Source organism: Tupaia chinensis, unplaced genomic scaffold (assembly GCF_000334495.1).
Source record: "Tupaia chinensis unplaced genomic scaffold, TupChi_1.0 Scaffold140308_1, whole genome shotgun sequence".
Classification (NCBI taxonomy): Eukaryota; Metazoa; Chordata; class Mammalia; order Scandentia; family Tupaiidae; genus Tupaia; species Tupaia belangeri.
The window spans coordinates 118,025-128,688 of record NW_006200185.1 but is presented as its reverse complement, the minus strand read 5'-3'; positions in this window follow the sequence as shown (position 1 = coordinate 128,688).

Sequence of the window (10,664 nt, the reverse complement as noted above, 5' to 3'; positions counted from 1 at the left end):
CTCAACCAGAATATCCATTTCCATCATCCATCAAGTAGTGATTCTAGTACAATAGGTCTAAAGATCACACCTCCAGAGACAGTATTGTATAAGCACTAACTTTGTCATACAATAACATTTGGGTTAGTTTTAGAAAAGGAACCAGGTGGGACCAGCAGATGGCGTAATGGTTACGTTACTGGACTCCTACATAGTTCACCACGGTTTGAGTTCCAGACATGGCGGCTTAAAACTCATGCCAGATACATGTGCGTGCGTGCCCAAGATCCTGAGAGGAGAATGGAGGAGAAGGGATTGCGGCATGGCCATCCTGCCAGGGAGGTGATTTCTTGCTTTCTGTCTCTTCAGAGAGCATTCACATCCTATAGCAAAAAAAATCTCTCTCAAAAAAGAAAAAGAAAAAAAAAGAAAAGGGATCAGATAAATTGCTTGGAAAACAGTTATTAAAATTAAGCATAACTGTTTCCTTCCTTAAACAAACCACAGGAGGAGGATTCATTTCTCTAACGACAGGATCCAAGGTGCCACATTTTCACATACTTAGGCATTGCTTAGCTCAAGATCAATTTGAAATGCAGGCTGAAAACAACCACTTGTTCCTTCTGCAGTGCCATTGATCCCATTAAGGCAATCGTCTCACACATTTTTCATCCAATAGGCATTAAAGCAAATACGTTTGCTTTCTTTTCATCTAGTAGCCTTGCAAAAAAAAAAAAAAAATACGAGTACAATATTCTCATTTTAAAAGATGGAGAGATTGAGGCAGAAACTGACCCTAAGGCACTGGCTATATTAGATTGGGGGAAAAAAAAATCAAAGTCTTGATTTGATTTGCGTCAAAAGCACTTTAACATCTCTGACCTAATTTCATCCTTACTAATCCCTTTATGAAGCAAGGCAGGGGCAGGTGTCATTCTCCTCACAGCTGACCTTATCTATGGGAGAAGCAGACAAACAACTATTGATGGGATCTGAAGGGCATCTGAAAGCCCCACTACCGATAGATCTCCCCCCATCTTAGATGCCTCAAGTTCCACCTTGAGCAATCATTTTTAGGGGCTCAGTGTTGTCTTCCCTATAAGACTTTTCAGATGCAGATATTCTAGCAGTAGTTTGCAATCATTGGACTTTTTCTAGCAGATAACCTGTTCTTTGTTAGGTGAGAAGACAAACCACCCAAAAGAAGCTTAAAAACCAAGTCAACATATGTGAAATCTGGGAAACCACTAAGTAACTGAATATCCACATAATTACAGAAGATGAAAAGTCGGCTAAAAACATAGAAAATCTATTATATGAAGTATTCTCTGAAAGTTTCCAAGTCTAGTGAGACATATATCTATATATATGTCTCACAGATCCAGGAAATACAAAGGATGCCAAATAGATTCATTCATATATAAGATCCTCTCCAAAGCATATCATAGCAAAAATGTCAAGAGTCAAGGATGACATTGTAAAAATGGCAATTAGTTACCAATTTAAAACAATAGAAGTCATGGGCCAGCAGGTGGCATAGTGATTATGACGCTGACCAACCATGGTTTGAGTCCCAGACCTGAGGGTTTGGAAATCATGCTGGCCTCGTGCGTATGTGCCCAAAATCCCAGAAGAAGAATGGAAGAGAAGGGACAGTGGTATGGCCATCTGCCCTGGGGGTGATTTCTCACTTTCTGTCTCTCCTCTCACTGTTTCTCTCTGTCTCTCACTGGCCAGCGCATGTGCCCTATGGCAAAAACCTTTAAAAAAAAGAATGTAAGTCATATTAGCACCTCATCAGACCACAATGAAATTAAACTGGAAATCGACAAAAGAAACAGCTTTCAAAAGTGCACAAATACACAGAAACTAAACACATTACTCCAGAGTGACTTTGAAACTACTAAAGAAATTAAAATAAAAATTTAAAAATTTCTTGAGGGGCTAGCAGGTGGTATAGCAGTTAGGGCACTGGACTCTCATGTGGCCATTCTCAGTTTGAGCCCCGGACTTGGTGGCTTGCTTGCTCACTTTTTCTCCTTGTTTCTCTCTTTCTCTCTCTCTCTCTCTGGTTAAATTAAAAATAGATGAATAAATAAATAAATACAATTAAATCTTTTTTTAAAAAAAGTATTGAAATAAATTTAAAAAAAAAACTCCCCTAAATCCTTGGGACACAGTGAAAGCAGTCCTAGTAGGAGAGTTTATAGCAACTAGAGCTCACAAGAAAAACAAAGAAAAGATGTCAAACAAATAACCTAATGATGAATTTCAAGGAACTGGAAAAGCAAGAACAAAAAGAACGAGAAGTAATAGAAGAAAATAAATAATAAAGGTTAGAACATAATTAAATAAAATAGAGAATAAAAGAACAATACAAAAAAAATTAAGGAAATGCCAAGCTGTTTTTCTGATAGAATACATAAAATCAGAAAATAGCTAGAATAAGAAAAATAGAGAAAGCACCCAGAATAGCTAGAATAAGAAAAATATAGAGAGCACCCAGATAAATAAAATCAGAGAAAAAGGTGATATTACAGCAGATATTGCAAAACTACAAAAGATCACTAAAGAATACTATGAGTGACAATATGCCAATGAATTAGAAAACCCAGAAAAGATGGACAAATTTCCATGCCATACAATATGCCTAGTCTGAACCAGGAGGAAATAGAAAACCTGATTTAAAAAGATAATAACCAATGAGATTGGAGTGGTAATAGGTAGTCTTCCAGCAAATAAAAGCCCGGTTCTCAGTGGCTTCCCAATAAAGAAAAGTACAGGTCCTGATGGCTTGACTTCTGAATTCTACAAAACTTTAAACAAGAGTTAACACTTAATCTACTCAAAATATTTCTAAAGATCCAAAAAGAAGGAATCCTCCCAAATTCATTTTATAAAGCCTCCATCACTCTCATTCCCCAAACACATAAAGACATGATAAACAAACAAACAAACAAACAAAAAACTACAGACCAAGATCCCTAATGAATATATTGAAGAGTTGAAAAAATCCTCAAAAAAAATGCTAGCAAATCTCATCAAACAAAACATAATAAATATTATATACCCTGACCAAGTAGGCTTTATCCCAGGGATGCAAGGATAATTCAACATATCCAAAACAATAAATGCAATACATCACATTTATGAAAGGAAACATTTATAAAAATGATTATATTAGTTGATGCAGAAAAAGCATTTGATAAAGTACAATATACCTTAATTATTAAGACTCTCAACAAAACAGTTATAGAAGGTCCATTTCTTAATACAATAAAAACTATATATGACAAACCCATAGTTAATATATTGAATGTTCTAAAAACTAGAACAGTACAAGTTTAGCCACTTTCTTCATTTCTTTCTAACACAGTACTAGAAGTCCTAGCCAACGCAATCAGACAAGAGAGTGAAATACATGACATTTGAATAGGAAAGGAAGAACTTAACCGTTCCCTATTTGCATATAATATTATACGCACAGAATATCTTAAAGAATTAATGAAGGGAACCAGCAGTTAGCGTAATGGCTATGTCGCTGGACTCCCACGTAGTCGACCACGGTTCGCGTCCCGGACCCGGTGGCTTAGAACTCACGCCGGGCGCGTGTGCGTGCGTGCCCAAGATCCCGAGAGGAGAATGGAGGAGAAGGGATTGAGGCGTGACCATCCGCCCTGGAGGGTGATTTCTCGCTTTCTGTCTCTATGTCTCTCTCTGTCTGTCTGGCGAGCGCATGCGCCCTATAGCAAAAATCTCTCCAAAAAAAAAAAAAAAGAATTAATGAAGAAACTCTTAGAACTGATCAACGCATTCAGTAAAGTCATGGGATATAAAAATATACGTGCAAAAATCTATAGCTTTTTTATACACCAACAGTGAATGAGCTGAGGTAGAACTGATAAAGCAAACTCATCTATAATAGCCACAAAAATAAAATACCTCGGGATAAATCTAAGCAGAGGTGAGAGATCTCTATAATGAATGAAAATTATGAAAAATTGAAGAAAGAAGTAGAAAAAGATACAAGAATCTGGGAAGACAGTCCTTGCTCTTGGATTGGAAGAATCATTATACTTAAAATGTCAGTACTACTCAAATTAATTTACAAATTCAATGCAATCCATTTCAAATTACCAGCAACATGTTTTACAGAAATCAAAAAAATCAATCATAAAAATTGTCTGAAAATATAAAAGAATCCCTATCACCAGGGAAAAACTCTGCAAATACAATAAAGCTGGAGGCATCTAACTACCCAACCTCAAAATACATTATAAAGTTGAAATAAGCAAAATTGCATGGTACTGACACAGTAACAGACACATAGAACAATAAGCATGATGAGGCTTTAGTAGAAACAACCTCTGCTCTGGGTCTCTCCTGGTGTTGCAGTTCAGTCTTTGGTCACTGGGGAGCATACTGATCTCTCAGTTGAAAGTTTGCAAAGGACTTGCCAGTTTATCTGGTCTTTTGGGACTTCAGTCTGTCCAATTTGATGAGCAGGTCATTTTGTGAAGTCAAGAGGCAAAAGAAGTGTCTTTCTTGAAGCCAAACAGAGAGTAACTCTTATTTGTCCCAATATTTCAGTAGGAGAGATTTACCTAAGCTAATTCAAAATGAGAATGGAGGGATTGGGATTGGCTATTACAGATTGTAATTATCTCCTGATGGCAGATCTGCTTAATGGAGCTAAAGGTGTCCTAGTGAATAGGCATGGCAAAGAGGTAAGTTGGCCAACATAAATGACTTCTAGGTAAGATCTGTGAGAATTCTCTCCCCACCTAAACTTTCTCCTCACTCTCCTCTTCAATCCATCACATTGGTTTAAAATCAGCATTCCTTTTCAAACTAGAAATCACCCCCCAGGGGGGATGGCCACGCTGCAATCCCTTCTCCTCCATTCTCCTCTTGGGATCCTGGGCATGCATGCACACGTACCCACCTGAGTTTAAGCCACTGGGTCCGGGACTCGAACCATGGTCGACTACATGGGAGTTCAGCGACATAGCCATTATGCCAACTGCTGGTCCCAAGCTACAGTTCTCTTAAAGAAGACTTCTTTGGGGAATTCAACAGGAGGAGAAACAGAAGCAGCATGAGCCAGAGAGTAGGGAAGCATGGGCTGGTTCAGTCATAATTGTCTGAAGTGTCCCTGGTTTGTACTCCCCTTTGTTGTTCTATAATACACAACAGGATGCACCTGTCCAGACATGGGAACTCTAGCTGGGGAATAGGAAAGCTATATAAAGCCACTGTTAATTAAAAAGGCTTCGTTTGCAACTGGGATTGTCTTCTGACTAACACAAAGTACCTTGCCTCCTGATAGGTCTAATGCCTACATGTTTTGAGAATTATACAATGAACAGTTGTAGGATTGTCTAATAATCCTGAACCCAACAAAGGAAACAAGATCTATTCAAATTCTCCTACTTGTCTGATATTTATCATGTCAAAACCAAAAATTAAATTGTTGAATGGCTAGACGTCTAAAGAAATATGTTTTTTATGAATGTGTTAAGAAAATAAAGTTTAAAGTTTTTTTCTTCCTTTTCTAATTTCCTCTAGGTTCTTACTCCTTGGTCCTGTTTATCATGGAATTTTTAGCCAAGTAATAGCGCCAATGCCCATGTTAGAACTCTCGGAATGATCTATTCAAATTACATCAAGCTTTGAAAAATATAAGGGATTTCTAGAAGGAATGCTGATTTTAAACCAATGTGATGGATTGAAGAGGAGAGTGAGGAGAAAGTTTAGGTGGGGAGAGAATTCTCACAGATCTTACCTAGAAGTCATTTATGTTGGCCAACTTACCTCTTTGCCATGCCTATTCACTAGGACACCTTTAGCTCCATTAAGCAGATCTGCCATCAGGAGATAATTACAATTTGTAATAGCCAATCCTAATCCCTCCATTCTCATTTTGAATTAGCTTAGGTAAATCTCTCCTACTGAAATATTGGGACAAATAAGAGTTACTCTCTGTTTGGCTTCAAGAAAGACACTTCTTTTGCCTCTTGACTTCACAAAATGACCTGCTCATCAAATTGGACAGACTGAAGTCCCAAAAGACCAGATAAACTGGCAAGTCCTTTGCAAACTTTCAACTGAGAGATCAGTATGCTCCCCAGTGACCAAAGACTGAACTGCAACACCAGGAGAGACCCAGAGCAGAGGTTGTTTCTACTAAAGCCTCATCATGATTATTGTGTGGTTGCTTTGTTTTCCAGGGCAGAGGGGAAAAGGGAGCATATTAAGAAAAATTTTAGAGGACAATCTAAATTCTTCTTCCAGTATTACTAATTTTCCTTTTGAAAATTAGCAACTCTTTAGTAAAACCCTTGATAGAGCTCCATTAGGGTTTATGTGTGACAAAGAGTAGCTACTAATGGCCCTTGATGATGAGTAAGTGGATTGCTCAGAATATTACTTATTTAATGAAAAGTAATGGCTGTCTCACTGCAGCGAGGAGAGTGATGCTAAGTGGCCTCTTCACGTGTATGTTCCTTTTAGTGCTAGCCTTTGTCAGAGCATATACACTTGAGAGACTCTAAACAAAAAGGACTCATCCCCACCTGGTAACAGCCACTATAAAACATACCCAGAAATTGCTTTCAGTCCATTTTCCAAACACTCCATGATGGTTCCAACTAATTCCCTACCTCTTTGTGGTTCTAAAAGTTTGAGACCATTGATCTAATGGAAATGGGCCAGATAGTAAGGAAGTCTAATCCACCCAACCTAATCTCTATTAAGTAGCAGCTGGATGATGTCAACGATGACATCTGTATCCTCTTTTAGAAAAGGAGAGACTTGGGCTCCAAGACTTTAAGAGCCAGTCCTTGTAACTCTGCTTTGCAATGCTCCTGAGCTTCTGTTCAGTTCATAACCGGAAAGATGATGCTAGAAAAGCACTTGCTTGAAAGATATTGATTGATTGATTGAAAGCAAAAAAAAAAAACATTTTTCTGGCTTGCTGGCTTCTGGATTTATTCAGCATGCCAGTGTGGGGAAGCACCCTAGCATTCTCCTTGCTAAAAAACTATGTAAAAACTGCTACCTCTCCATTATCTTTTCACCTGATTATACGTGTATTCGTAATCTAATGTTTTCCATTTTTTGTGGCATGGAGAGCCTCTTCATCAAAATACTTTAATTAACCCACATTGTAATCAATAAGGCACAACAGGGCAAGCCCTTCCTAGCATTGTCCTATTGTTCTAACCCAGTGACAATTCCAACAAGAATACTAGGTGTGTCTACCATGAGTTATGTGCTGTGTTACCTACCTGATGTGTATTATCTAACTTAACACTAGCACTGTCTTTATGGGATAGATATGATTGACTACCCTGTTAACAAATAGGAAAGTAGGCTCTGAGAATTTACAAATGTAAACAAGGTAACCAGCTTGTGAGTGGTCAAATCTGGGCTTGAACTAAGCTTGTCTGACCACAAAGTCCATGCTCTTTCTACTATATTATCCTGATTACCATTAATACATGGTGAACCAGCCCACAAATCTGGCCCAGAGATGGATAACTACTCTACTACAATTCAGATAGATTTAAAATTGATCCTTGAATTTCTCTCTCATCAAAAGAGCTCTTTGCCTAAAAGAAAGACTGACTAGTGTGCAAAATGCTTACAATCTTTTGTGAAACTGTAGTTTATCTTTAATTTTCATCAGTAAGTTATTGGTATAAATATCACCTGTATTTTTGATACCTATAAAATTGCAATTGAAATGTATTTTGCCAATGTTTTCTGAATGAACTGAAAAAAGCTTCCCTCGAAAAAAGTTATTTTTGAATTAAATTATAAAACCATAAAGCATTTTTAAAAACCAAGTACTGTAACTAAACTGAATATGGATTTATGAAGAAATCCTGTATATAATTTTTTTTTGAAACTCATTATCAAAATGACTGTTCCTGCCTTGGGAATTAACTTAGGAGGATCACCTTTCAGAGATAGGCAGTCATGTTCTCTGACAAATAAATCCACATTTCAACTCAACATCATGATCCGTTTCTCTTGTTTCTTCCATCTAATGGTTGCTGTGGCATTATTCTTTGTTAGCTTTGCTTCCTTACACTGCTAAGTTGTTGCAAATATTACTATCAGTGCTATTTTAAAATGCAGTAGAACAAACTAGTCATCTATGCAAGAGAAATTACAAAAAACAAACAGCATGTCCCTTCTTTGTTTGGAGAACTCCTATATATTCTATAGGAATCTGCTTGCATGATTAATCTATGTTTTAGAAAAATAAAGGGTGGATATGATTAACTGCTCAGTTAACATACGAGAATGCAGATTCACGTATTTGAATCTACTCTTCATTTGTGTTTCTATGGAAATGTATATAGGCCTCTGTCACAGCTACCTGAGATTATGAATTCTTCCTCCAAGGCAATGGCCATATTTTATTCATCTCAGTGTACACAGCACCTGGCACAATGCCTAACTCATTAGGAGATTGATAAAAATGCACCATAACATTATTCAACAAAAATAAAGAAAAATAATTTTAGATTGCTGTCAAGAGAAGCAGATATACCCATCAACTACTGGTGTCATTATACATCGGTGCAATACTTTTGGTGTTCAATGTGTATCATAAGCCATAAGATGTTACCAGCCTCACAGTCAGGAAACTCACCTCTGTAAATTTCTTCTACTACAATAATTCAAAAGGAGAAAATAGATATATGTACAAACATATGTATAACTGTATAATGGGAAGAATATTGAAAGAGCTTAAAAAAACCAACAATAGGGAAATCATTAGGCAAATTATAATATATCAGCTGGGTGGAAAGTAAGCAGATGTTGAAAGATAAGAAATGATGAAACAAGGAGTATTTATGAAACATTACAACGTTTCAAAAGGAGGATGTAATGTTGTATATTTACCATGATTACAACTTCAGTAAGTATAGAAATAAAGTCTGGAAGGAGATGAGGAAAAATGAAAACAGTTGTGTTTAGCTAGTAGAAGCTGAAAACATTTTCTCTTAAAATGTCCTTTAATGTGATTAGAACATAATTTTAATAAATTAAAAACAAATTACAAATGGGCCCTACCTTAAAAAAACAGATTGGATTCCTGGAATTAATCTGTAAGTCAGCTTTCTAGTACACCCCAAAATTAAACACTGTGGTTGTGGAGAGTCAGCCTACAGTCACATGCCACATAATGACGTTACAGTTCACGATGTCCCACATATATGATGGTGGTCCCACAAAAAGTATATAGGCTATGGAACGTAGGTCACCTGTGTAGTAGGCTATACCATTTAGTTTGTGTAAGTACACTCTATGATGTTCACACAATGATGAAGTTGCCCAACAACACATTTCTCAGAAACTAGCCCGATGTTTAAGTGACAAGTAACTATATTTCAAAATATCCTACTGGAGTTAACCAAATATGACTAAAACACTAAGTTTTCAATGGAAAAGTAGTTTACAACTACATTGCTGCAGGGTTAAGGGCACTGGACTCCCCACATGGCCAACCACAGTTCGAGTTCCAGACCTGGTGGCTTGCTTTCTCTCTCTCTCTCTCCCCCTCTCGCTCTCTCACTCTGTCCTTCTCTGGCCAAATTAAAAATAAATGAATGTGGGAACCAGCCATTAGCATAATGGCTATGTCGCTGGACTCCCACGTAGTCGACCACGGTTCGCATCCCGGACCCAGTGGCTTAAAACTCACGCCGGGCGTGTGTGCGTGTGTGCCCAAGATCCCGAGAGGAGAATGGAGGAGAAGGGATTGCGGCGTGACCACCCGCCCTGGGGGGTGATTTCCTGCTTTCTGTCTCTATGTCTCTCTCTGTCTGTCTGGCGAGCGCACGTGCTCTATAGCGAAAATCTCTCAAAAAAAAAAGAATAAAAATAAAATAAAATAAATTAATTAATTAATTAAGTTAGGTAAAATAATTATTAAAAAAAGAACAAGATCAGAGAAAAATAAACATTTTTTGGAATATTTGTGGTACTTAAAGAAAAGCAAGCTTAATTAAAAGACGAAGGCTGGCTCTGTAGCCTAGTGTCTAAGGAAGTCAGATCTCACATGGTTGACTGCAGTTTGAGTCTTGGTCCTGGAAGCTTGAAAAACATGTGTTGTGCATGTGCACTCAAAATCCTGACAGAATGGAGAAATGGAGAAGGGATTGTGGCATGACAACATCCTATTGGAAGGAGCTTTCCCCCCTCTTTGTCTCTCTCTGAGCAATGAACAAGCCTTTTGGCAATTAAAAAAATAAATACGTGGTGAGGGAAACAGGTTACATGGTGGTTAAGGTGATGGATTCCCATATGGCTGACCAAGGTCTGAGTCCCAGGCCCAGCAGTTTGAAAATCACACCAGGTACATGTGTGTGCATGCCCCAAGATGAGAATGGAGAAGGGATTGTGATGTGGCCATCTTCTCTGAAGGGTGACTTCTCATTTCCCATCTGTGTGTATCTCTCTCTCTCTCTCTCTCTGGTGAGCACACATATCCTATGACAAAAACAAATAATAATAATAAATAAAAATAAGGTAAGATGAGAAAGATAGGCAGTTGTTTTTGTTGAAATTCTCCAGGGACCTTTGGGCTGTTTTAAAGACTTTAGTAGCTTAGGGCACTGGTTCACTGAATAATTTCACATCAAAATTTATGCATTTCCTCTTGATTC